We start from the raw sequence: 25,074 nt of genomic DNA on the forward strand, positions 1-25,074 counted from the left end.
TCAGGGCCTGTGTTTTAAGCGAGAGGCACCTCTTCCCAATATATGTGGTCCAGTCACACCTCTCACATGTCATTTATTTACCTAGGCTGTCTGCAATCAGGCTCTGTTCCTTAACTACATTTATACTCTGCTATAAAAGCACTTACCATTTGATATGTTATCTGTTAGCCCTTTATACAGTCTCCCATTTCGACCTTCTAATTTCCCGTTGCAATCAATGTCCTTGCTGTGCCAAGCGAGAGTCTAACCACCGCCCCTTGACATTCAACAGGACTTTCTCGCCGAATCCCCCACCATCAACATCCTGGGGGAGTCACCATTGACCAGAAACATAACTGAATCAGCCACATACATATTGTGGCTGCAAGAGCAGGTCAGTGCTGGGTACTCTGCGGTGACTGTCTCAACTCCTGACTCCCCAAACACTTTCCACCATCTACAAGGCACAAATCAGGAGTGTGATGGAATACCCTTCATTTGCCTGGATGAGTGCGGCTCCAACAACAGCGGTTCAAGAAGGCGATTCGCCAACACCTTCCCAAGGGAAATTAGGGATGGGTAATAAACGCTGGCCTTGCCAGCGCCGCCTGCATCCCAGGAACGAATTACAAAGTTATATCTGACCGTCGCATGTTGTCAAAGCTGTTACAACAGTAAAATGTATGTCCTCCATTTTCGCTTGATGGAGAATTAACTACATGAAAGTGATGAACTGATCTGTTCCACACATGTCACTGCAAATAATATTGCTTCTTGTGTCATTTTTACATGCATGAGCAGGACAATTTTGACACACTGACCTTTTGACGTACAGTTGCAGATTTGTATTACACATGTAAAAGACAACACAATTTTTAAGTTTGTTCTTTGCTACTCTGTCTCTTTCGAAACGATTCCCATCACCCACTGTTCGGCATGGTTGGGTTGTGGTTCCTCTCCTCTGATAGAGGAAGCCCTGAATGAGAACTCGATGCCAAGAGCAATGAAGTGTACGGTGATCAGCACAGCAAGGCTAAAGCTTTGTTAAAATTCAATCCTGTACACCACTAACATATACAATTTGATAACTGTACTGCTTTTTGAAAAGACCTCATGAAAGCGTTCATTTTTTACACATATATCAATTAGAATTTTTTTAATTGCAAAATAGCTTGCTCATTTGTTGGTTCCTTCTTACAATCAGTCGGAAATTTTAACTTCACAAAATAAAATGACTTCTGTATTTTTCTGAGGGTGGTAAAATGCAAATTGTTCAATTTTCTCAGGAACTAACACCCAAACAAAGTGTTAAACACTTATTGGCAGCTGACAATTGCAATTAATCTCAAGCGTCATTAAATAGAAACAAAATATTAATAGTTTCTAATGCATGACATAGTCGTCGTGTTTCCAAGTTTGTCTTGCTCCAGTATTTCCCCGAGTCCCATGAATGGATAGTACAGTAAAGTTCCATTTTCTTCCGAATTATGTCAAAATAACATGATGGTCAAATGACTAGTACACACAACACACAAAAAAGGCGCCACTGTATTTTCAGCTTCTCCTTTGGTTTGTATTTCTGGTTGGAAGGTAGGAGACGGAGAGTTGGGATAAATATACTCAACTTGCGAGGAAGTGACGAGCACTGTTCCCCAGGCATATGTTCTGGGGCCTCAACAATTAACAATATTTACTAAGGACATCGATGATGAAATAGAGAGGTGAATATCCAAGTTTTCAGATGCTGCAAGGATAGGCGTGGTAATAATTATTGTCAATGGGTATAGCAATTTTAAATGGGACATAGACAGATTAAGTGGGTAGGCAAAAAAAATGGCAAATGGAGATCAATCTGAGCAAAGCTGAGGTCATCTCCTTTGGGCCCACGAATGATAAATCAGAGTATATTCTAAATGGTGAAAAACTTAGGAACAGGATTAGGCCAGTCAGCTCAACGAGCTTGTTCATTAAATGGCCTGCAAATTTTAAACAGCCTTTGTCTCAAATTTTCATCAGTCAAATTTTGAATGTCTATGATAAAGGATTAAACATTTAAAAGCATCACACATTTTGAGATCACATGATTGAATTTATCCAATTAGTTTTTTGCACCTTCATTCAAGATTTTACTCAATATTCCTTAACATCTCCGAAAAGCGTAGCCATGGGCTTATATTTTTGTCAAACTCCAAGGATGCATCAGTATTGTTCAGTCAGCTGCACTAAAGGAATATTTTTCTTTAGCTTCCAGCAGTTACTGCTCAACTAATTTGAAGAAAAACTGGAGGACAAATTGAAAAAGGCTTGTTAAGATAATTTTTATATTGAGTGAGATAAACATAGGCTATCTGTGGGCCTGCCTGTGTCTGAGTGACAAAACATGATTACTTATTCCATAACTGTGGTAGCTTTTGAATTGTATACTTTCAAATTTAAAAAATATTATACGGAGAATTAATGTGTGTGTTAGAGAGAGAGAGAATCTTCCCTCCAGTTAATATTAAAGTTTCAAAAAAGATTTCATTTTGAAGCTATCAAGTTATCTCTTCTATGTTTCATTGACGGAAAAGCTTGACACGAAATGCTTAAACCTGTGATACAGAGAGCAGAGACAAATCGAGAGAAAGGCAGATAGAGTGCATCTCCTGATTCAATTTGACCTTTTTAAAAGTTCAGTTTGGAAAGCAAACATGTTTTGTGAGAAAAACAGCTAGGAAGGGACGGTAGGGTGAGTAGAAGAGGAAAATGCTTTGAGAGTGAAGGGCTCTGTCCCCACACCAACCACCTTTGTGAAAGCAAGTGGGAGATGTGGAGTGAATGGAGATTTAAAAGGAAGGTAAATGAAAGTGGAAAAAGAGTGGGGAGGATGCAGTATTCAAAAGGGAAGATGTAGAAATAGTGATGGGAGTGAGAGGGTGGTAGAATGGGGAGTAATGCGAAGGTGAATAGAATACAGATGCTAGGGCAGTGAGGGGATGGGTGAAGCTTTAATGATTGGGAATGTTGTCACTGAACGTCACATTTTCCCTGCAACTGCTTTCTAAATGTATCACCCTGCTATCTTTCTCAAAAGGAAAGGGTTCCACTCCCTGAATGTGCCACTTGCGTATGACCACAGGCAGCGGATCATGAAGGTCTCTGCCCTGTTTCTGGTAGAATTCATGATCTATACTTTAACTAGTCCTCGGCTCAGCCTTTATTGCAACCAGGCCATCAGGTCACAGGCTAGAAACTGGGTGACTAGGAGTATCCCCGCTAGACGTGCCTTTTGACTCCTGTCGATAATTCTTCAGGGAAATGTCGTAGACCTAACTTTAGCTGCTTTATCAAAGGCCTACTCACTTCCATGTTACGGATAATGAAGCAGTCCGAGCCCGCATGCAGCAAAGGGGTAAGCCATTTAGGACAGAGATGAGGAGGAATTTCTTCACCCAGGGAGTGGTGAACCTGTGGAATTCTCTACCACAGAAGGCAGTGGAGGCCAATTCATTAAATATATTCAAGAAGGAGTTGGATATATTTCATAAGGCTAAAGGGATCAAGGAATATGGGGAGAAGGAAGGAAAAGGTACTGAATTTGGATGATCGGCCATGGTCCCTTTGGATGGCGGAGCAGGCTCGAGGGGCCGAGTGGCCTATTCCTGCTCCTATCTTCTATGTTTCTATGTAAAACCTGGACAACAACCAGGCTTCTGCTAATAAGGGGCAAGTTTCAAGCAACATTGCAAATTTAAAAAATGGAAACAGCAGACTTATTGTGCCAGTCTACACACTAGAAGAAGCGGATAATGCACTTTTCTCAGCAGTGGTTCAGTTGGTAGCATTCTTAACTCTGAGTGACATGATTGTAGGTTCACGTCCCACTCCAGAGACGAGAGCGCAAATATCTAGGCTGACACTCCAGTGCAGCACTGAGGAAGAGAGGCACTGTCACAGGTGCCGGCTTGCAGTTGAGACGTTAAACCAAGGCCCAACTTCTCTCTCAGGTGGTCGGCAAGGATGACACTATTTCAAAGAAAAGCAGGGGCGCTATTCCCGATGTGCTGATCAATATTTATCGTTCAATCACATCACTAAAACAGATTACATGGCCATTATAACATTGCTGTTTGTGGGACCTTGCTGTATGCAAATTGACTGCCGCTTTTCCCACATTCCAACAGTGAATACACTTCAAAAGTACTTCATTGGTTGTAATTCCTGTTGGAACGTCCTGGGGCAGTGAAAGGCCCTATATAAAAGCAAGTCCTTCTTCTGACTTTCCAGAGAAACTTTTAATTGTTTCCATGCTGTAAATTCCATATTATTCATGGAATTATAGAACGATACAGGGAGGAGGCTGTTCAGCCTAACTCTCCTGTGCCACCTCTATGAAAGATCTATCCGATCAGTCCCTTTCCCCTACACTTTGCCCATAGCCCTGCAAATTTCCCCCTTCAAGTAAGTATCCATGCATCAGTATAATTCTATGTAATAAAGTTCCTCTCCACAAATCATGGTATGGATTTAAGACAACGGGCCTTAGTAAATTTGTGTCTTCTTTTCCACGAACAGCTTACATCAATACCACCAAATCCTGGGTCGCACAGACTCTTTCTCTAAATTCCTCTGCAGGAGCAAACAGCTGCTATTTCCTTTCTACAATTTAACGGTTGGAACGCGGTTAGTCAGAAGGAAGTCCAGACATTGTGGCCACCAGTGCTGTGGAAGAGTTTGTGTAAACTGGACTTTCTCCCCTTCTTATCACACCATGGCAGTCTTCCCTGGATGACATAATGATATTGATTTGTTTGAGTATTGTGTTAAACTGGCACGGTCTGCAGAGATCAGAAGTACCACTTTGAAAGTTAACTCTTTCAACATTGCTTTCACTCGTCATGTACTTATTGTACAGGAGAGTTTCTATGGGCCTGAATTTGCAGTTGATACGAGAGTACGCTGTCATACCGCCTTTGAAACGGACCGCAGCTTCAGGATTTGCCACATGGGGTCTGTCAATGGCACCTCCGAAACTGGCTGTGCTTTGCCCCACTCTCACAGAATCAGGGAAATCTCGTACGTCATTGAAACTGATGAAAACTTTGGCTCTTCAGTATTAAATACGCTGTTAATTTCCCCACTAAAAGTTAGACACAAAGGCATTAAGTGTAACCGGGGTTTTAGCAGCCTTATGACCGCTAAACAAAGTTTAAGGGCATGGAGAACTAATTTTAATCTTGTGTAGTGTGAAATTTGTCCATTTTAGTAAAAATTTATATTTTTAATGACCTTTCCAAAAAAAATAAAGCCTCTTTATTTTAGGTTTGCCTTTTCCTCACATGAGAGCCCCAATCTTACTTTTGCCCTTTCCAACCATTTCAAAAAGTTAGAATTGTAAGAGCTTCCTCACTTGCTTGCTCGCAGTCAGTGGGAATTCTGCCTTTTGATTGGCTGCTTCGACAGCCTGTTGACGTCACAGCAGCTCCAACAAGAGCATTCCATTAAGTTCCGTTGAATTGAATTCAATGTTGTCAAACCGAAGTCCCCATTACAAGGGTTGTGAGATCCTTGTGCGGAGCATACTTCAGGGCCAGCAGCAAAAGCCTTCACTTCACTGCTGACCGCAAATTCAGGGCCTGTGTTTTAATCGAGAGGACCCTCTTCCCAATATGCGTGGTCCAGTCTCTCCTCTCTGATGTCCTTAATTTGCCTGGGCTCTCTGCTATCAGGCTCCATTTCTTAGCTACATTGATACTGTGTTATAAATGCACTGACCGTTTGATTTTTGATTTTCTGCTCGCCCCTTTTTACAGCCTCCCTTTTCGGCATTCTAATTCCACTTAATTTACTTGCTGTGCCAAGAGAGAGTCTAACCACTGCCCTTTGACATTCAACGGGATTACCATCGCGGAATTCCCTGTCATCAACATCCTGGGGGAACAACATTGACCAGAAACATAACTGCACCAGTCACATAAATACTGTGGCTACAAGAGCAGGTCAGACGACTGGGCATTCTGAGCCGACTGTCTCACCCCCTGACTCCCCAAAGTCTTTCCACCATCTAAAAGGTAAGACATGACTGTGATGGAATGCTCTCCACTTGTGTGGATGAGTGCAGCTCCAAACAAGCACTCATGAAGCTCAAAACCATCCAGGACAAAGCAGCCCACATAATTGACACCCCATCCACAACCTTAAACATTCACTCCCTCCACCGCCAGTGCACCATGGCTGCAGTGTGTACCATCTACAAGATGCACTACAGCAACATGCCAAGGCTTCTTTGAGAGAACCTCCCAAACCCATGACCTCTACCGTCTAGTAAGACAAAGGCATATGGGAACTCCATCACCTGCAAGTTCCCCTCCAAGATAAACACCATACTGACTTCAAAATCTATCAAAGTTCCTACATCGTCACTGTGTCAAAGTCCGGGAACTCCTTCCCTAAGAGCACTATGGGAGTCCCTTCACCACACGGACTGCAGCTGTTGAAGAAGGCGGTTCAGCACCACCTTCCCAAGGGCAATTATAGATAGGCAAGAAATGCTGGCCTTGCCAGCGACGCACACATCCCAGGAGTGAATACCAAAGATATATCTGACCGTCACATGTTGTCAAAGCTGTTGCAACAGTAAAATATATGATGTCCATTTTCGCTCGAGGGAGAATTAACTGCACCCCATTAATTTTTCCATGACAGTGATGAACTGATCTGAGCTGCACATTTCACTCCCAATATTATTGCTTCTTGTTGTGTGTGTTTTCTATACATGAGCAGAGCAATTTTGACACACTGATTTTTTGACGTTCAGTGGCAGATTTTTATTACTCAACTAAAAGGCAACAACGTTTTTAAGTTTGTTCTTTGCTACTCTGTCTCTTTCGAAACGATTCTTATCACCCATTGCAGTGCATGGTTGGGTTCCGGTTCCTCGCCTTTGATGGAGGAAATTGTGAATAAAAGCTCGATGCCGAGAGCAGTGAAGCGTGCAGTGATAAACACAGGAAGGTTACATTTATTAAAAATTCAATCCTATACACAATTGATTTTTTAAAAGACCTCATGACTGCGTTTAGTTTGTATACCTACATCAATTAGATTTTTTTTATTGCAACATAGCGTTGTCATTTGTTGGTTCCTTCTTACACTCAGTCGAAAATTTTAACTTCCCAAAATGATAGAACTTCTGTATTGTTCTGAGCGTGTTAAAATGCAAATTGTTCAATTTCCTCAGCAACTAACAGCCAAACAAACTGTTAAACCCTTAGGGCTAGATCTTCAGTCGCTTGCGCCAGCAGTTAGCGCCTTAAGAGAAGTGATTTCCGGGCGCTATGCGTGTAGCGCCCGGGCGCAGCGCAGTTTGCGCCCCGCCCCAAATTAAGTTGCCCGTTAGCGCCGGCGCAAAGTTTAGCGCCTGCCCGGATGCGCGCGCAGAAAATGACGTCACATCCTCGTGCAACGCCCTTTGGCCGCCCCGATTGCAAACTTCAGTCGGACCGCCCCATTGTGCGGCGGGCGGCCGGAGCGTTTGGAAAAAGGAACGCAACACAACCAGCGCGGGCCCCGGGGGGCGCTAATTAAAGGGAACGTCCTCTCCAGTATAAAGGCCATCCCTTTTTCAGAAAACAGTCTTGTGCAACGCATTTCTGGAGACACAACAAGGAGGATAGCTAACTGGTTTCAAGCAGCAAGAGCCAGGTATTTTTGGATTCAGGCAATAGCGCTGCAAGTGGCCATTTGGAAATTAGACTGTTTGCCAGGATTTGATGGGGGCTGCATGGGGTGCCAACGCGCAGCTGCAGCGCCATGTCTGTAGGGCTCGGAGACGCATTGTGAGAGGGGCAGCCCTGGCTAGAGGCAGAGGGGGCTACAGGCGTCGGCCACATAGGCCTTACCCAGTCAGGCTATACCGCCAGCAGCGCTCCTACCTAAACATGAGTGCCGCGCGATGTGTTAGAAGGCTCCGATTCCGAAAGGAGGTGATTGCAGAGATCTGCCACCTGCTTCGCCGAGATCTGCGGCCAAAGCTCAGGTGCAGGACGTCTCTGTCGGTGGAAGTGAAGGTGACGGTGGCATTGAACTTCTATGCCACCGGCTCCTTCCAATACGCTGCTGGGGACATAGCAAACATCTCCCAGTATGGCACGCATCGCTGCATCTGCCACGTGACCGAAGCACTGTTCAGAAGGAGAAGCCAATTCATCTCCTTCCCCATGGCCCTCGAGAGCCAGCATCAGCGCGCATTGGGATTTGCCAGACTCGGGGAATTCCCCTTGGTGCAGGGCGCCATTGACTGTACGCATGTGGCTTTGCGGGCCCCTCTGGAGCATGGCGAGCAGTATCGCAACAGGAAGGGCTACCATTCTCTGAATGTGCAGCTGGTATGTGACCACAAGCAGCGCATCATGGCAGTCAATGCCAGCTTCCCAGGCAGCAGCCACGATGCCTTTATCCTGCGGCAGAGTACTGTGCATGACATGTTCCAGGCACAGCCTCCCCCAAGAGGATGGCTCATCGGGGACAAAGGCTATCCTTTGTGCACCTGGCTCATGACCCCGCTCCGCGCGCCCAGGACCGCTGCTGAAGAGGCCTACAACGAGAGCCATCAAACCACCCGCAACATCATCGAGCTAACTATTGGGGTCCTCAAGCAGCGGTTCCGCTGCCTTGATCGCTCCGGAGGAGCTCTCCAGTATTCGCCGGACCGGGTCTCCCAATTTGTGGTGGTTTGCTGCATGCTACACAACCTGGCTATCCGCAGGACTCAGGCACTGCCACCTGACGTTGGACCAGCACCTCAGGAGGAGGAGCAGGAGGAGCAGGAGGAGGAGGAGGAGGAGGAGGAGCAGGAGTACGTTCCCAGGAGGGAACGACCAGGGCCAAGGGCCACCTTATTACACGGTACTTCTAAGCCCCCTGTCAGGGAATGGCCAGGGGCCATGAGGGAAGATGAATGCAACCGCTCCGCAAGCCCTCAGCCGGCGAAGCCAACAAACACTAAGAAGAACAACCATGGAGACTGCATGAATAAAGATAATTTTTTATTGCACAAAAATGAAAAGCCCTTCCCACATGAATCCCCAAAAACAATAAACGGGCCCCACAAAAAGCCCAACAAACGACTCACTCCCACAAACTGGGGAGGAGCCACTCCACCTTTATTCAAACCGGGCCTCAACGTCGGCCTAACGCAAAAAATAAGCCCTCCAAAAGCACAACCATGGGCAAAATAAAGATGGCCACCGCCATATTAAAGGAAAGCTGCCCACACCCTCTACTGAGTGGCCCGTGAGGGCGAGACCTTGGCCAGCATTTTGCCTCCCCTGCCCGGCCTGCTGCTCCTTCGCAAGCTCTGCCCAGTGGCTGCTGCGAGGCTGGGGGAAGGCGCCTGAGGCTCAGATGCCCTTCCGCCAGATGCCACTGGGGGGCGGCCTACACGGCGTTTGGGCCTCGAGGGGCCGTCTGCTGAGTGGCGCACCTGAGCCTGGCCACCATCAGCTGCAGCCGCTTGCCGTTGACGCCCCAGAGGGGGAGTGGCGGCGACGGATGGCGCAATGTGGGCCAGCTGGCGTCTGGGATGTGCTGGCTGGTGCTGTGGTGCGGTGGCACTCGGCCGGGCCCGCACTGCAGGATCCGCAGCAATCAGCCGACGGGCGGCTTGCTGGGATGGTCCAGCGCGGCGCCTGCCCTGGCGATGCCTGCCTGAGACAGCGCGTGTGGCAGCAGTGAGTGGCCCTGTGGTCCTGGTGTGCGCGCGCATCACATCCGCCAGGGTCTTGACGGCATCAGTCAGCATGCGGCCACTCGCGGCAGTTGCTGCCCCGAACTCGCGCACACTGGTCGCCAGCGACTCGATGGCCTCAGGCATGCGCCCCACCACGCTCATGAGCTCCGTGTGGCGCCGGTCCGAGTCGTTGGCCATCTTATCCAGCTTCCGCACCTCCTCCGAAGTGAAGGTGTCCGGACTGGAGTCGCGACTCTCCTGCTGGGGAGGAGGGGGCCGAACTAGGGGACCCTTGCCGCGTTGGTGACGGCGAGTGTGCCGAGCAGCAGCACTCCCCTCTGATCCTTCCCCCCTTTGGGGGGAAGGCCGCGGGCCACGCGCACGGCTCCTGGGTGGCTGGACGCCACTGGTCCCAGAAGCTGCATTGCCCTGCGACAGTTCCTCCAGGCACTCGTCCAGTGAGGAGGTGTCAAGCATTTCCTCCTCTCCTGCGGGACGTGACTGTTCCCCCGAAGGTCCGGCTTGCTCCTCCTCCTCCTCCTGGTCGGAGGTGCTGTCACTGGCAGCTTCAGGGTCATGGTCGTCACCAGCTGAAAGCAGGAATGCACAAGAGTAGCTTCAGAGTGAGGAGACGACGTCAGCGAGGGAGTTAGGACTGGTGGGATTCAGCGCATTGGTGGGGCAGTGGCAAAGGAGGTAGCTCGGATGGGCCAGTGCGACGCGAGAGGGCCAAAAGGCGAGGTCCTTACCATTGCCGGGCAGTGGAGGGTCGGATACACCGCACGCTGTGGGGACAATCACACGGGCTCCCATGAGCACACACACGCGCTCCTCCAGCCGAGTGAGCTTCTGCAGCTTGGCGCGGCCACCCCTGGCACGGGCCTGGCGATTAAACGCTACTTTAGCCTGCAAGAGAAAGGACGGCCTGTAAGTGCGCAGTGAAGCCCTGATGTAGTGTGCACTGCCTCCCATGGTGGAATAGCTTGGACAGAGTGAAGCCCTCATGTAGTGTGCACTGCCTCCCATGGTGGAATAGCTTGGCAGAGTGAAGCCCTGATGTAGTGTGCATTGCCTCCCATGGTGCAATAGCTTGGACAGAGTGAAGCCCTGATGTAGTGTGCACTGCTTCCCATGGTGGAATAGCTTGGACAGAGCGAAGCCCTGATGTACTGTGCACTGCCTCCCATGGTGGAATAGCTTGGACAGAGTGAAGCCCTGATGTAGTGTCCACTGCCTCCCATGGTGGAATAGCTTGGACAGAGTGAAGCCCTGATGTACTGTGCACTGCCTCCCATGGTGGAATAGCTTGGCCAAAGTGTAGAGTGCCGAATGGCCATTTGATGCTCATGACTGTCCCAATGCTGCTGGCTGAGGGCTGACCAATAGGACTTTCAGGTCCCTTTGCCCATCATGTCAGGTGTACATGCAAGAATGAGGAGGAGACAGGAAAGGCTACTCACCTTCACAATCCTGGTCAGATCGTTGTATTTCTTACGGCATTGTTTGTGGGTCCTGGGGGCCTCGCCGGTGAACGTCACCCTCTGGGCGATCTGCTTCCAGGCTTTGGTGTAGTCATGGTGGGTTGGATTCCTCCCACTCTCTGGAAACAAGATCTTGCGCCTCACCTCCAGAGCTGTGACCATTATGTCCAGATCACCCTCTGAGAAGCGCAGGGCACGCTGACGGGCCTTCTCTGGCATTGCCATGACTCCCTGGGGCTGAGCAGCAGTGTTGAGGCCTCTTTGCAAGGCTGCAGTGTGCAGGGCGTGGCAGCAGACCAATTCGTCCCTTCCCCCTTTAAGAGCTGGTCGGCACCACGGGGTCTGCTGTCAGTGCAAAAATGACCGCACCCGTGCTGCGCCCCGCCTGGGCGCTATCCCTCTGGACCGCCGGCTTAGCGCCTAAAGGTAGGAGTGGAACGCCTCTTTTAGCGCTCCACCACTCTCTTAGGGCGAAGCCACTGAATTTCCGGCAACGGGGCGCTACTTTGGGGCGGGCGCTAACTTCGGGCGGGCGCTAAGGTTAGCGCCCCAAAACTGTCTATACTGAAAATCTAGCCCTTATTGTCAGCTGACTGATTCATTTCATCTCAAGCTACGTTAAATAGAAACAAAATATTGTTAGTTTTAAATTCGCTACATATTTACTGTGTTTCCAAATTCGTCATGCTCCACTTTTACCCCGAGGTCCAATGAATGGATAGTTCAGTGATGTTCCACTTTCTCTCCAAATATTTCAAAATAACATGATGGTCAAATGACTAGCACACACAACAAACAAAAAGGTCACCAATTTATTTTTAACTTCTCATTTGTCTTGTAATCTCCTGGTTGGGAACTAGGAGACAGAGCGTGGGGCTAAACGTACTCAAATTGGGAGGAAGTGATGAGGGATGTTCAACAAGTGTTTTGTTCTGGGGCCTCAACGTTTAACAATATTTATTAACGACTTGGATGAAGGAACAGAGAGCTGAATATCCAAGTTTTCAGTTGCTGCTACAATTGGCGGGGCAATAAGTAGTCTCGACGGGAATGGGAATTTTAAAAGGGACATAGGCGGATTAAGTTAGTGGGCAGAAATGTGGCAAATGGAGTTTAATATGAGAAAAGTTGAGGTGATCTACTTTGGACCTAAGAAGGATATATAGGTGTATTTTCTAAATGGTGAGAAACAGAGGAACAGGATTATGCTATTCAGCCTAACTAGCCTTATCTGCCAATCAATGAAATCATGGCTGACCTGTATCCTAACTCCATCCACCCGCCTTGACTCCATTAACACCATTGGCTAGCAAAAATCTATCGGTTTACTATTATTAATTCAGCTGGCATCTACTGCTTTTTGTTGTTGAGATTTACACATTTCTACTACCCTTAGATTGAATAAGTTTTCCCTAATTTGTCTCTTGATGGCTTGACTCAGATTTTAAGGTTATATCCCTTTGTCCTAGACTCACCCACCAGCAAAACATGTTCTTGCTATCTACCCTATCAATTCTGTTCAACATTATAAATACGTCAGTCAAATCACCCTTTAACCTTCTCATTTCTAGGGAATACAATTTTAGTTTATGTAATCTCTCCTCAAAATGTAATCATTTGAGCCCTGGTAACATTCTGGTGAATTGGCATTGTACTATATTCAAGACCATTACATCCTTTCTATACTGCGGTGCCCATAACTGTACATGCTACTCCAAATGTTATCTCAACTAGGAACTGTAGAGGAAAAAAGTGATTAGGGAGCCCAACTACACAAACCATTAAAAGGCAGCAACCCGGTATAAAAAGCAAACAAAATATCTAACAGAATGTTCGCATTCTCTCAAGGAGGAGGGAATATAAAGGAGAGCAAGTTATGCTTAATTTGTGGAGCCTTGGGCAGACATCATTTGGAGTACTGCCTTCTGTTTTCGGCACCACACCTCAGGTGGAATATATTGGCCTAGGAATTGGTGCATTGCAGTCATCAGATTGATACCGGGGGTTAGAGGGTTACATTATGAGGACTATTTGAATAACATTGGCTTCTACTCCCTTGAGTACAGGAGAACGAGGGTTTTTTAAATGTTAAAAGGAGCCCATATGGTAGATACAGAAAAACTACTTCCTCTGGTGGGGGGGATCAAAACAAGAGGACATCATCTTAATTTTAAAAATTAATACTGCGGATACAGGGATTACGAAACAGACCAGCAGCTATTGTTCACCCATAGTTGCCCTTGAAATGGTAGTGTTGGTGAGACTTCTTGAACTGCTGCAGTCAATGTGGTGTAGACATTCCTATGGTTGTTAGGTATAGAATGCTAAGAATTTGTCCCAGTGACAATGAAGGAAATGCGATATTTGTCCAAGTCAGGATGGTGTGTGACTTGGAGGGTCCTAATTGGCCGAAGCCTTGTCCTGAGACCATGACCCCTAGTTACAGACTCTTATGCCCGTGCAAACTACCTCTCAGCATCCACTCTGTACAGCCCTCTACAACTTTATACGTTTCAGTGAGATCACCTCTCATTCTAAAGTCCAGAGTATAGAGGCCCATTCTACTCAATCTCTCCTCATAGGACAGCCCCCTGCTCCCAGGGATCAAGCTACTGAACCTTCGTTACAGCCCCTCTATGGCAAGTATCGCCTTCCTTTGGTAAGTAGATCAAAATTGTACAAAGTACTCCAGGTGTGGTCTCACCAAAGCCTTGCAGTAAGACTTCCTTACTATTATACTCCAACCCACTTGCAATAAAGGTTAACATAACATTTGTCTTCCTAATTGCTTGATGTACCTGCATCTCAACTTTGTGACTCGGGTACAAGGACCACAAAATCCCTCAGAATACCAATGAGTCTGAAGAAGATAGTTGGACCTAGAACGATGCCGGAGGAACCGCTGTAGCCTGTTGTTCGGATGATATGATTGGCCGCCACAAATTACAAACATTTTCGTTTGTGCTAGGTATGAATCCAGCGTCCGATGGGTTTCCCCCCTGATCCCCATTGACTTCAGTTTTACAGGGACTCCTTGGTGCTGCACTCAGTCGCTTTCTGCCTTGATGCCAACGGCAGTAACTCACAACTCACCTCTGGAATTAAGCTCTTTTCTCCATGTTTGAAGCAAGACCGTAATGAGTTCTGGAGCCAAGTGTTCCTAGCACAACCCAGTGTAAGCATCGGCGAGAAGGCTATTGGTAAGTAATTCCTACTTAATAGCACTGATGATGCAGCGTACATTGATAGGGTGGTAATTGACAGAGTTGGATTTTTCCTACTTTTTGTGGACAGGACATACCTTGGCAATGTATGCGAGGTTGGTCAGGGAGGTGTCAGTGTTGCAGCTGTACTGAAACAGCTTGGCTAGAGCCGTGGCTAATTCTGGAGCACAGGCCTTGATCACTACAGCTGGGATGTTGTCGAGACACCTTTTTGCCATGTCCAGTGCACCCAGCCTTTTTTGATATCAGTGGAGCGAGGCCATTTAAGACCTAAACCGTACTCACAGGAAGGGTAGTAGAAATTTGTAACTTTCTCCGCCAAAAGGCTTTGGTGCTGGGATTACTGGAGCTTTCAAGATGAAGATAGATAGATTTTTGTTACGTAAGTTTATTAAGGGATATGAGCAAAGGCGGCTATGATATAATTCAGTGGTGGAGGGGGCCCCAGAGGCTCAATGGTTTACTTCTGTTCCTAATGTTCCTCAGTCAGTTCCAATATTAATGTCACCATTCTGTCCGTATTATATAAAATTGAACTGATAACATTTATATTATAATCGCAAACATCAATGCAATTTGGGAAGCAGAGATTTTCAGAACATTGGAGTTTCTTGGCAGTCCAAGCTGAGAAGCTGGGAGATGCCAAACTAAGGCGCCATTGAATTGCTACGGGCGGGAGGGCGTAAATGCACTGTGAATGTTAATGCAGACGACTGGATTATAAACAAAGACTTAGGAATGCTAAATTGAAAAGTTGATGGAAAACGTGACAACATGAAATACATTGCTACATGCAAGAAGCGCATGTGCATGCACAAAATGTCTAATATTTTATAAAGTTCGTTCAGTTGCTTTGGTAAAGTTGAAAATGATGGAGAATAATTTCAATTTGCCCCCAGCTTAAACTTTGGAATGTCTATCGCAACAACCAAGATAAAAATCAGACAGTTTCCATACTGAGCAACCGTTCTGTGTCACGAGATTTGGGCCGGGTGGCATGTTGACAAACTGGCTCGTTGTCTGTTATTACTGCTCAGTGAAATAACAGTTCACACCTGTCCAGGTGCTTCTATTATTCCGATTATTTTTGCAACTGGACATACTTAACTCAGAAATGGGAGTTAAGTCAGTTGGATAGGTTTGATTCTGAATATGATGCGACGTAAAATTTAAGCTCCTATTAACCATTAGTGGTAGATTTCCACCTTGGCATGTGCGCATAAAACTATTGTTATGGATCGACAGCCCATTTTAGACCCCCGATCCGTTTGGAAATAAATACAATGCTGTTTTGATAATGGGAAGTACATGCCCGAACGCCAGTTTAATGCACAGGTGGAAAATTGCAAATCTACCCAACAGGTTGTAAGATCTTAATGATCTCTCAGAGTTCTTGGACAAGACACATTTAGGCAGCAGCCAGTATGCTTGCGCAATCGATCAAGATTTATTAAGCTTACAGCGTAGTCAATACTTTACAAAAGGCAATAGTTTTAATGAGTAGCTTGCAGCACTTGGTCTCTGGAACCTTTCGGACACAGAAGACGTCGCCTTAACGCTGTTCCTTCGTTCTCACAGTAAGTCTGTGTAAAGTTGTTCTTTGAGTATCGAAGTTTGCACCCTTTTCTTATCAAAAGTTGGTTTGGCCAGTGTCCATATATGGTGTTTAACAAAATCACCTTTTTTAATTGGTTCAAATGGTCAAAATACCATTGTCACTCAGACTAAGGCAGCATCCCCCTTTTCCAGTATATTTCCGTCAACCCTTTCCTGCTGTTTTGTTATCTTGTTTATAGTTTTTCACCCAATTCGAATTGACCATATCTCTTTCATTTCGTGCCTTGCTGGCACACGACCTTTATAGCAAGGGCCCATATTACTGCTGTTTCACTAGATTTGAGGGCCTAGAAATTCAGTTGCGTTCACCAGCCATTAGCGCCATAAGAGGGGTAGATTTCGAGCGCTAGGCACTTAGCGCCCGGGCGCAGATCGATCTGCGCCTACGCCCAACTTCAGTTGACATTTAGCGCCGGCGCAAAGTGTTTGCGCTCGCTCAGCTGCGCGCGAAGCTTATGACGTCATTTCGTCATGCAACGCTGTTTGTGCGCCCCAAACAGGAACTTCAGTGGTGCCCGCCCAATGTGGGCGTGGCGCTGTTAAGAACTGTGAAGTGGAACGCAGCAGAGGCCCTGCGGGCCTCGGGGAGCGCTAATTAAAGGGCACTTAGTCTGAACTATAACGGCCAGCCATTTTGCTGCAATGACTTTAGTGCTTTGGATTTCTGGACAGAGACCAAGGAACAGACCTTACTGATTTGGGACAGCATAGGAGAGGTATTTTGGGCTTCTGGCCAGAGCTTGTAAATTTGACTCATTGTGATTTCACTGTTTGCAAGTATATTATTGGGGCTGCATGGGGTTCCAACCCTCAGTTCCAGCATTATGTGCGAAGGGCTCGCAGACGCTGTGTGAGAGGGGCAGCCATGCCTAGACGCAGAGGGGCCATCAGGCGTCGGCAACGTAGGCTTTACCCACTCAGGGAATACCACCAGCAGGTGTCCTATCTCACCATGACTGCCGCGCATTGTGTTAAGAGGCTGCGCTTCAGAAGGGAGGTGGTTGCAGAGATCTGCCGGCTGCTTCACAGAGATCTGCGTCCACAGCTGATGTGCAGGACGTCTCTGTCGGTGGAAGTGAAGGTCACGGTGGCTCTGAACTTTTATGCAAGCGGCTCCTTCCAAGCCGCTGCTGGCGACATAGCGAACATCTCCCAGTTCGCCATGCATCGCTGCATCCGGCAGGTCACTGATGCCCTTTTCGCAAGGAGACAACAATTCATCTCCTTCCCCATGACCCTAGAGAGGCAGGAGCAGCGTGCAGTCGGATTTGCCAGGATCGCCGACTTCCCCATGGTGCAGGGCGCCATTGAATGCACGCATGTGGCTATGCGGGCACCTATCGACAATGCCGAGGATTACCGCAACCAGAAGGGCTACCATTCCCTCAATGTATAGCTGGTGTGTGACCACAGGCAGCGCATCCTAGCTGTCAATGCCCGCTTTCCAGGAAGCAGCCACGATGCATTTATCCTGCACCAGACTACTGTGGCTGACATGTTCCAGGCACAGCCTCCCCCAAGAGGATGGCTTATCGGGGACAAAGGCTATCCTTTGTGTACATGGCTCATGACCCCGCTCCGCGCGCCCAGGACACCTGCTGAGGAGGCATACAACGAAAGCCATCAAGCCACAAGGAACATCATAGAGCAAACGATTGGCATCCTCAAGCAATGGTTCTGCTGCCTGGATCATTCCGGCGGATCTCTACAGTATTCGCCGGATAGAGTCTCCCAGTTCATCTTCGCTTGCTGCATGCTGCACAACCTGGCTATCCGCAGGACTCAGGCACTGCCACCTCACGTTGGACCACCACCTCAGGAGGACGAGCAGGAGGACCATGAGGAGGAGGAGGAGGAGGAGGAGGAGTACCAGCCCAGGAGGGAGCCACAAGGTCCAAGGGCCGTCCGTCGGCGGTTTATTGAACGACACTTCTAGGCCCCCTGTCAGGGAATGGCTTGTGGCAATGAATGCACCTGAATGCAGCCGCTCCACAAGCCCTCAGCTGGTTAACGCAACAACCACTTGAAACATCACACATGGACAAGCTGAATAAATAAAAAGCTTTATTTAGCAAACTCAGGGCCCTTCCCACATGAAACACAAAAACAGACCAGACCCCCAAAAAGCAGTCAAAAACGTATCTCACTCCCACAACCTGGGGAGGAATAACAAAACTTGTCCATCCAATTGGCCTTCATCCTCGGCCTTACCAAGACAAACCCACCCATACAGGACACAAACACCCCCATATAAAAAAACACTTGCCTTCATCTTCGGCCTTACCAAAATAAACCCCCCCATACAGAACACAAACACCCCCATATAAAAAAACAATTGCCTTCATCTTCGGCCTTACCAAAATAAACCCCCCCCATACAGAACACAAACACCCCCATATAAAAAAACATTTTGCAACACACTCTACTTGGTGTGCCGAGAGGGCGAGTCCTTGTGCAGGCTTTTCCGGCCCCTGGCCGACCTGCTGATCCACCTCAACCTGGGCCCTGTGGGTGTTGCAAGGCTGGGGGAAGGCTCCTGAGGGGCACAATGCGTGACGGCAGATGCCCTTGTGGGTCGGCCGAGATGAGCTCCGGCCCTGGAGGGGCCGGCTGCTGACTGCTGCAGCTGTGGCTGGCCAGCATCAGTCTCTCCAGCAGCTCGTCACAGCTTTGCTGGGGGAGTGGCAGTGGCGGCTGCAGCAATGGGGGCAAGCTGGCTGATGCCAGGCGCTCGCTGGTCGCCAGAGACACTGGCAGTCGGCCGGGCTGGCACTGCAGCAAGCGCAGCAATCTGGTGAAGCCCAGGCCACTGTGCTGCAGCAGCGCGGCGGGTGCCCTGGTGATGCGTGTGTGACACAGCGAGTGTGGCAGAAGTGAGTGCCCATACTGCCCTGGTCTGTGCCCGCATCAGACCAGCCAGTGTCTGCACGGCACCACTCATGAACTCTCGACTCGCATCCTGTGAGGCCTTGAATTCTGGCCGACTCGCGTCCTGTGCTGCCCCGAATTGTTCCACACTGCTGGCCTGTGCTGCCGCGAGTTGTTTCACACCCCTGGCCTGTGCTGCCGCGAGTTGTTCCACACCCCTGGCCTGTGCTGCCGCGAGTTGCTCGACACCCCTGGCCTGTGAGTCCCCGAAATCGGCCACACTATGAGCCAGGGACTCAATGGCCTGAGGCAACTGTGCCACAACCCCCATGACCTCGGTGTGGCGACGCTCCGAGTCTGCGGACATTTGATCAAGGAGGCGCACCTCCTGGGTGAGGACCATCTCCGGACTGGAGGCCGGACTCTCCCTCTGGGGAGAAGGCCGCCGAGCTGCCCGAGCCTTCCCGCGTGGCTGGACGCCACTGGGCACAGGAGCTACACCCCCCTGCAACACTTCCCCCTGGCTCTCCTCCAAGCAAGACGTGTCCCCTCCATTGCCATCCCCTGGCGTGGATGAGGGTTTCCCCGATGTGCCGCCTTCCTCTTGCTCCTCGTCGTCCTCCTCTTCCGAGGGACTGACACTCGCAGCTTCAGGGACCTCCTCCTCACCAGCTGAAAGCAGGAAGGCACAAGAGTAGCTTTAGAGTGAGGACAGGGCGTCAGCGACGGAGGCATGAGTGGTGGCATTATGCGCATTGGTGGGACAGTGGCAAAGGATGTAGATCTGAAGCACAAGGGGAATGAGAGAGGTCCAAACGGTCATGTCCACACCATTGGGGCCCAGCACTGGGTCGGCATCTCCAATAGCAACGGGGCCAATCACCCGGACATGCATGAGTCGAGCCACGCGCTCCTCCAGCTCACTGAGCTCCTGGAACTGGGCACGGCCTCCCCCGGTGACAGTCCGGCTCTTCAGATTCTGTGCCAGCTTGGCCTGCAAGAGAAAGGACGGCCTCTAAATACAGTGTGGTGCCCTGTTGTTGTGTGCACTGCCTCCCATGGTCGAATAGCTTGGCCAGTGTGGTGCCCTGTTGGTGTGTGCACTGCCTCCCATGGTCGAATAGCTTGGCCAGTGTGGTGCCCTGTTGGTGTGTGCACTGCCTCCCATGGTCGAATAGCTTGGCCAGTGTGGTGCCCTGTTGGTGTGTGCACTGCCTCCCATGGTCGAATAGCTTGGCCAGTGTGTAAAGTGCAGAAAGTGCTATTGATGATCATGCTAGTGCCATAGCTGCTGGAGGAGGGCTGGCCATTAGGCCTTTGAGGTCCCTTTGCCCATAATGTGAGGTGCACATGCCAGGATGAGGAGGACACTGGAAAGGGTACTCACCCTGACCAACCGAGTGAGGCCGTTAAACTTCTTGCGGCATTGGTCACCAGTCCTGGGGACATCGCTGTTGGCTGTGACCCTCTGGGCGATTTCCCTCCAGGCTCTCCTGTACAGCCTCTTGGGAGCCTTCTTGCCACTGTCCGGGCACAAGATATCTCTTCTCTTCTCCAAAGCCCTAAGCATCACCTTCAAATCATGGGCAGAGAAGCGCTGCGCTCGCTCACGGGCCCTCTGCATCCTTGCTGGTGCTATTTCTCTCCAGCAGCAGTGTTTAGGCCTAGCTGGAGGGCTGCAGTATCCAGGGCGTGGCAGCAGACCAATTCGACCCTTCCCCCTTTAAGAGCTGGCCGGCGTCAGGGTGTCTGCTGTCAATCAAAACATGACTGCACCTGTGCTGCGCCCGGCCTCGGCGGTATCAGTCTGCACCGCCGGCTTAGCGCCTAAAGATACGGGTGCAACGCCAGTTTTAGCGCTCGAGCAAACTCCTTGGCCAAAGCTACTGAATATCAGCGAAGTGGCCTCCGCTTTCCGGCGGGCGCAAACTTTAGTGCCCGCCCGACTTTACTGCCCCAAAAGTGGCTATACTGAATTTCTAGGCCGAGGTATCCAGACGATCTCGATTTAATCTACCAGATAAGTACCTTATCTCCATGATCTCTCTCATTTTATGTCATTATACTAATTATTTTTTAAGAATATTTCCAATTAGGTTAAGCAAATTCTAATTTCTACTTAGTGTCATAATATATTATTTAGCAACTTAACTTTAACTCGCAGCCTATGGCTGCTTTTTATCAAAACTTAGTCAAAACTGCTTTTAACTTTCTTTGCAACTGCGCTTTGAAGAAGTTTTAGCTTTTTAGTTACCCAGGAGTAATTATGGGTAATATTATTTAGTCAATGGCTACACTTGAATCTATATGTATATGATTCTCGTCTAATAAATATCTACAAATATCACCCTTTCATACAAGGTGTTCTTTCTTAACAGCAAGAAGCTCAACTACCCAGGTTGTACGCTCTCACTGCGCTTTCAGCTATGGAGGAGCAGCCACTTCTTTGCGTAACTATTGATTTCTAGTTATTGAATAATCTACATAACAAAGTGAACTTTATTGCATTTGATTATATAAAAAGATATTTCTTGCATCGTGCAGGATGGAAAAGAGAAGAGGCCATTACAAAGAGGAGCCATAGGAGATGGAGGACAGGGTTCTAGGAAGGGAATTTGAGAAGCTGGAAACTAGAAGACTGAAGGCGTCATTACCAATGGTGCAGTGAAGGGAGGGAAGGAGACACAAAAGTCGGATGAATGCCAACCGCTTGGTGGGGGTGGGGAGGGGTGCAGAGTTGGACAAATTTCAGAGATAGTGAGGGGGGAGGCCATGAAGCAAATTAAAAACAAGGATAAAAACTTGACATCACAGGACTTAGAGACAACATCGGATAGGTGGTTAGTGGATGTTGTTGGCGAGAGATACAGGGAATATGTCAGAGGTGTCCAAGCCTGCGATTGAGACCATGGAAGTAATCATGTTAGATGGCAATGGTGAGGGTGGAAATGTAAACGAGTTCATATGGAGGGAGAAGTTTCGAGAGGACAGACGTGGAGTGAAATCAGAGGCGAGGGGGCAAGGTGACTTGAGATGGAATTTGAAATCATGAATATGAGGAATCACTCAGTAGACAGGTTGAGAGAGCATATCTCAAGGAGAAGCTCGACATCGGGCTGAGGTTACCAGAGAACAAGTGTTTTAAAGGAAAGGTGAGAGAAGTTTCTTGCAGCAACATCTTCGTGAATTAGTTGTCCTTCTATTGGAGCCAGTCACAAACCAACAATGTCCTACGAGTCACCAATAGAGTTAATGTCTGTGGAACAAAATTACGGGAGAACATGTCTCTAAGTTTGTATGAACAAATTCCGTGAAATAAGCTGCTTTTGGGAATAACCAACATATTTAATTGCTGATGTAAAGCGGCAATCTATGGTCCTTCAAGGGCGCAGAGGGTGGTTGGGTGTGAGATATTGCACAAAGCAGCTAAACGTACTGGGAATGAAGATGTGAGATGTGCTCAAAAAGTACAAGTTGTTTGAATGCTGCAAATTTTTAGTATATAGGGATTTTTTTGTCTGATGTACATTTGGAATGCATGGACAATACAGGATAGATTCAACGTCTTCATAAAATATATGTCGAAAATAGCGGCTCCCCCAGTGGCGTTGCTCAGCAATGTATTGATTGGAGTAGAAGAGTAGAGTCCTGGCAGCACGCGGAGAAACAGGAGCTGATAGGCCCAAACAAAGGCGCATTTCATCTGCAGTGGATCAAGAGCAGCAACACTGACTTTCCTGCTCTCCACTTCCGGAACGTTAGATGAATGGTGAGGGGACAAGTGTTCACACTGCCTGCGTACGTTGGAATAGTCAAGTCTAGCTACACGTTAAATGGTGAAAATTTAGATCAAAGATTCTATTGTATTTTCCCGATAACCTATGACTTCAGATTCTGCAAACTACCAGGAGTTACCCACTCGCCTAAATTTGGCAATTTTTAATTCTCTCTCTCTGCTAAATGCTAATTGTTGGGATGAACTTGTTAATATTACGCTGTGCTAGATACCTCTGAAGGGACAGGAAAACTGCATATCTGAAATATTAGCAGCAAATGTTTATAAATACACAGCAGTTCTGTCAGTGACTGAAAAATAATCATAGAATCATACAGGACAGAAGTAAACTATTCGGCCTGACTTCTTGAACGAGCTATCCAATTAGTCCCACTCCCCTGATCTTTCAACATAGCCCTGGACTTCTTGTTCCTGTTCAAGTGTTGATTTAATTCCCTTTTGAAGGTTAGGATTGAATCTGTTTCCACCAACCATTCCGGCAGTGCATTCCAGATCATAAAAGAGCGAATCATGGTTAATTTCTGAGCAAAGATCTGTGCACTTGAAGTTAACCAGACCCTTCCGCCCATTTCCTGTATCTTGCCAATAATTTCTATTAATATGTAACATTTAGATTGGAGTCAGTGGAAAGAGTTTCCAGTCACGTGAACATCACTCCGTCCAACCAGCATTGCCGCTTCAGTAAATGACTCAACTGATCTGTTCTGTGGACCAGGAAGAGCGTGTCAGTCACCGAGTGTAACAGGGACTGGCGCTGCTCTCTCAGGATGGTGACACTGCCACTTACCGCGGTAGCTGTTTGCTTATTTATATCTGCGGGTGAGGATCACTTTCTCCTATTATTTCATTTACTGATTAGAAAAACATGATAGCAAGCGATTGTCATAGAAAATCAGCTTAAGATAGAAGAGATAACGTTATTATCTCTTGTGTCGAGTTTGAGTGTTTCACTTTACTTCCTCCTCAATGTGATTTTCTTTCACCAGTTGAGCCCCAGGATTTTACTATACATACAGAAAACAGTCGGATAAATGTGGCCGTCGGAAGCAACGCATTTTTTTCAGTGCGTCCGTCAGCTGAGGTGAGGAGAGGGAACTGGTACTCCGGGGCGACAAATATCGCTGCGTGGCTCGGTACAGAGTTTGATACAAGTAATGACTACAGAACACGGGCTGAGTTATTCCTGCCGAACGGATCGCTCCTGCTGAAGTCAGTAACAGCTTCGGACACTGGAGAGTACACTGTTACCATGATTCCAACCACCGGGATCCAAATAACAGCAACCATCACTCTGCATGTTCTTGGTAAGTGAAAGCTTTTTGTGGGGACAGGGTTGTTCTCAATCTACTTTAATTGTTTTCATGTCACGAGTCATTCGTCACCAGGTATACAAGCAGTTTCGGAGTAAAACTAAAACACAATAAACTCTACAACCTTTATCACTATCGCTGTGCCACAATTTAGCTAACAAGCTGTTTGCTATTGATTGATTTGTTTGACATCGAAATTCTGATTTAAGTAATCGAGTCGCGAAAATTCTTATCCTGCAATATTATTTTAGTAGGAAATAAATTCGGCCGCTTTCACCCAACAGTATTGCCCACCAAAATCTATTCTTACACGCAACAGGAAGATGCTGTAAATGCACAGTGGATTAATCAGCAGCTTAAAGAAAACCAGGGGCGAACGTTATACGTGGCCTCGTTGCAAAGCTGGGGTTATATTTTGAGCCGTCACAGGGATGTAGGGTCGAGTGGCATCCTTCCTGCTGCAACCTTCTATCATTCCATGAGTAAAATGGAATTTACAGCATGGAAACAATGACCAGTTTCTGTGGAAACTCAGAAGAAATACTTTTGGACTTCCAAAAATGCTTTACAGCCAAGGAAGTACTTTTGAAGTGTATTCACTGTTGTAATATAGGAACCGCAGCAGCAAATTAGCAAACAGCAAGATCCCAGAGACTGCAATGTTATGATGGCCATATAATCTGCGTTAGTGATGTGATTGTGGGATAAATATTGATCAGGGCGTCGGGTATATCTCCCCTGCTATTCTGTGAAATAGTGCCATCATTGCTGACAAGCTGAGAGAGCAGATGGGGCCTTGGTTTAACATTTCAACTGAAAGACGGCACCTATGACAGTGCCTCACTCTCTCAGTACTGCACTGGGGTGTCAGCTTAGAAGTTTGTGCTCAAGTCTCTGGGGTGGGACTTGGACCCACAATCTTCTCACTCAGAGTTAAGAATGCTAGCAACTGAACCACGGCTGAGACATTATCCGCTTCTTCTACTGTGTAGACTGACACAATGTAATTATTCAACATGTCTGCTTTTTCCATTTTTTTTCATTAGCAATGTTGCCCTAAACTGTTTTTTAATGGAATGTTACTTGCCAC

The 25,074-nt window shown here is 47.7% G+C and overlaps 1 pseudogene; it reads left to right on the forward strand.

The window, feature by feature from the left end:
* Positions 1 to 25,074, forward strand: part of LOC147109903 (cell adhesion molecule CEACAM3-like) — a 218,609-nt pseudogene that overhangs the window by 190,264 nt on the left and 3,271 nt on the right.

Source organism: Somniosus microcephalus, chromosome 12 (assembly GCF_052327205.1).
Source record: "Somniosus microcephalus isolate GS21.2 chromosome 12, FLI_Smic_1.0, whole genome shotgun sequence".
NCBI classification, from domain to species: domain Eukaryota; kingdom Metazoa; phylum Chordata; class Chondrichthyes; order Squaliformes; family Somniosidae; genus Somniosus; species Somniosus microcephalus.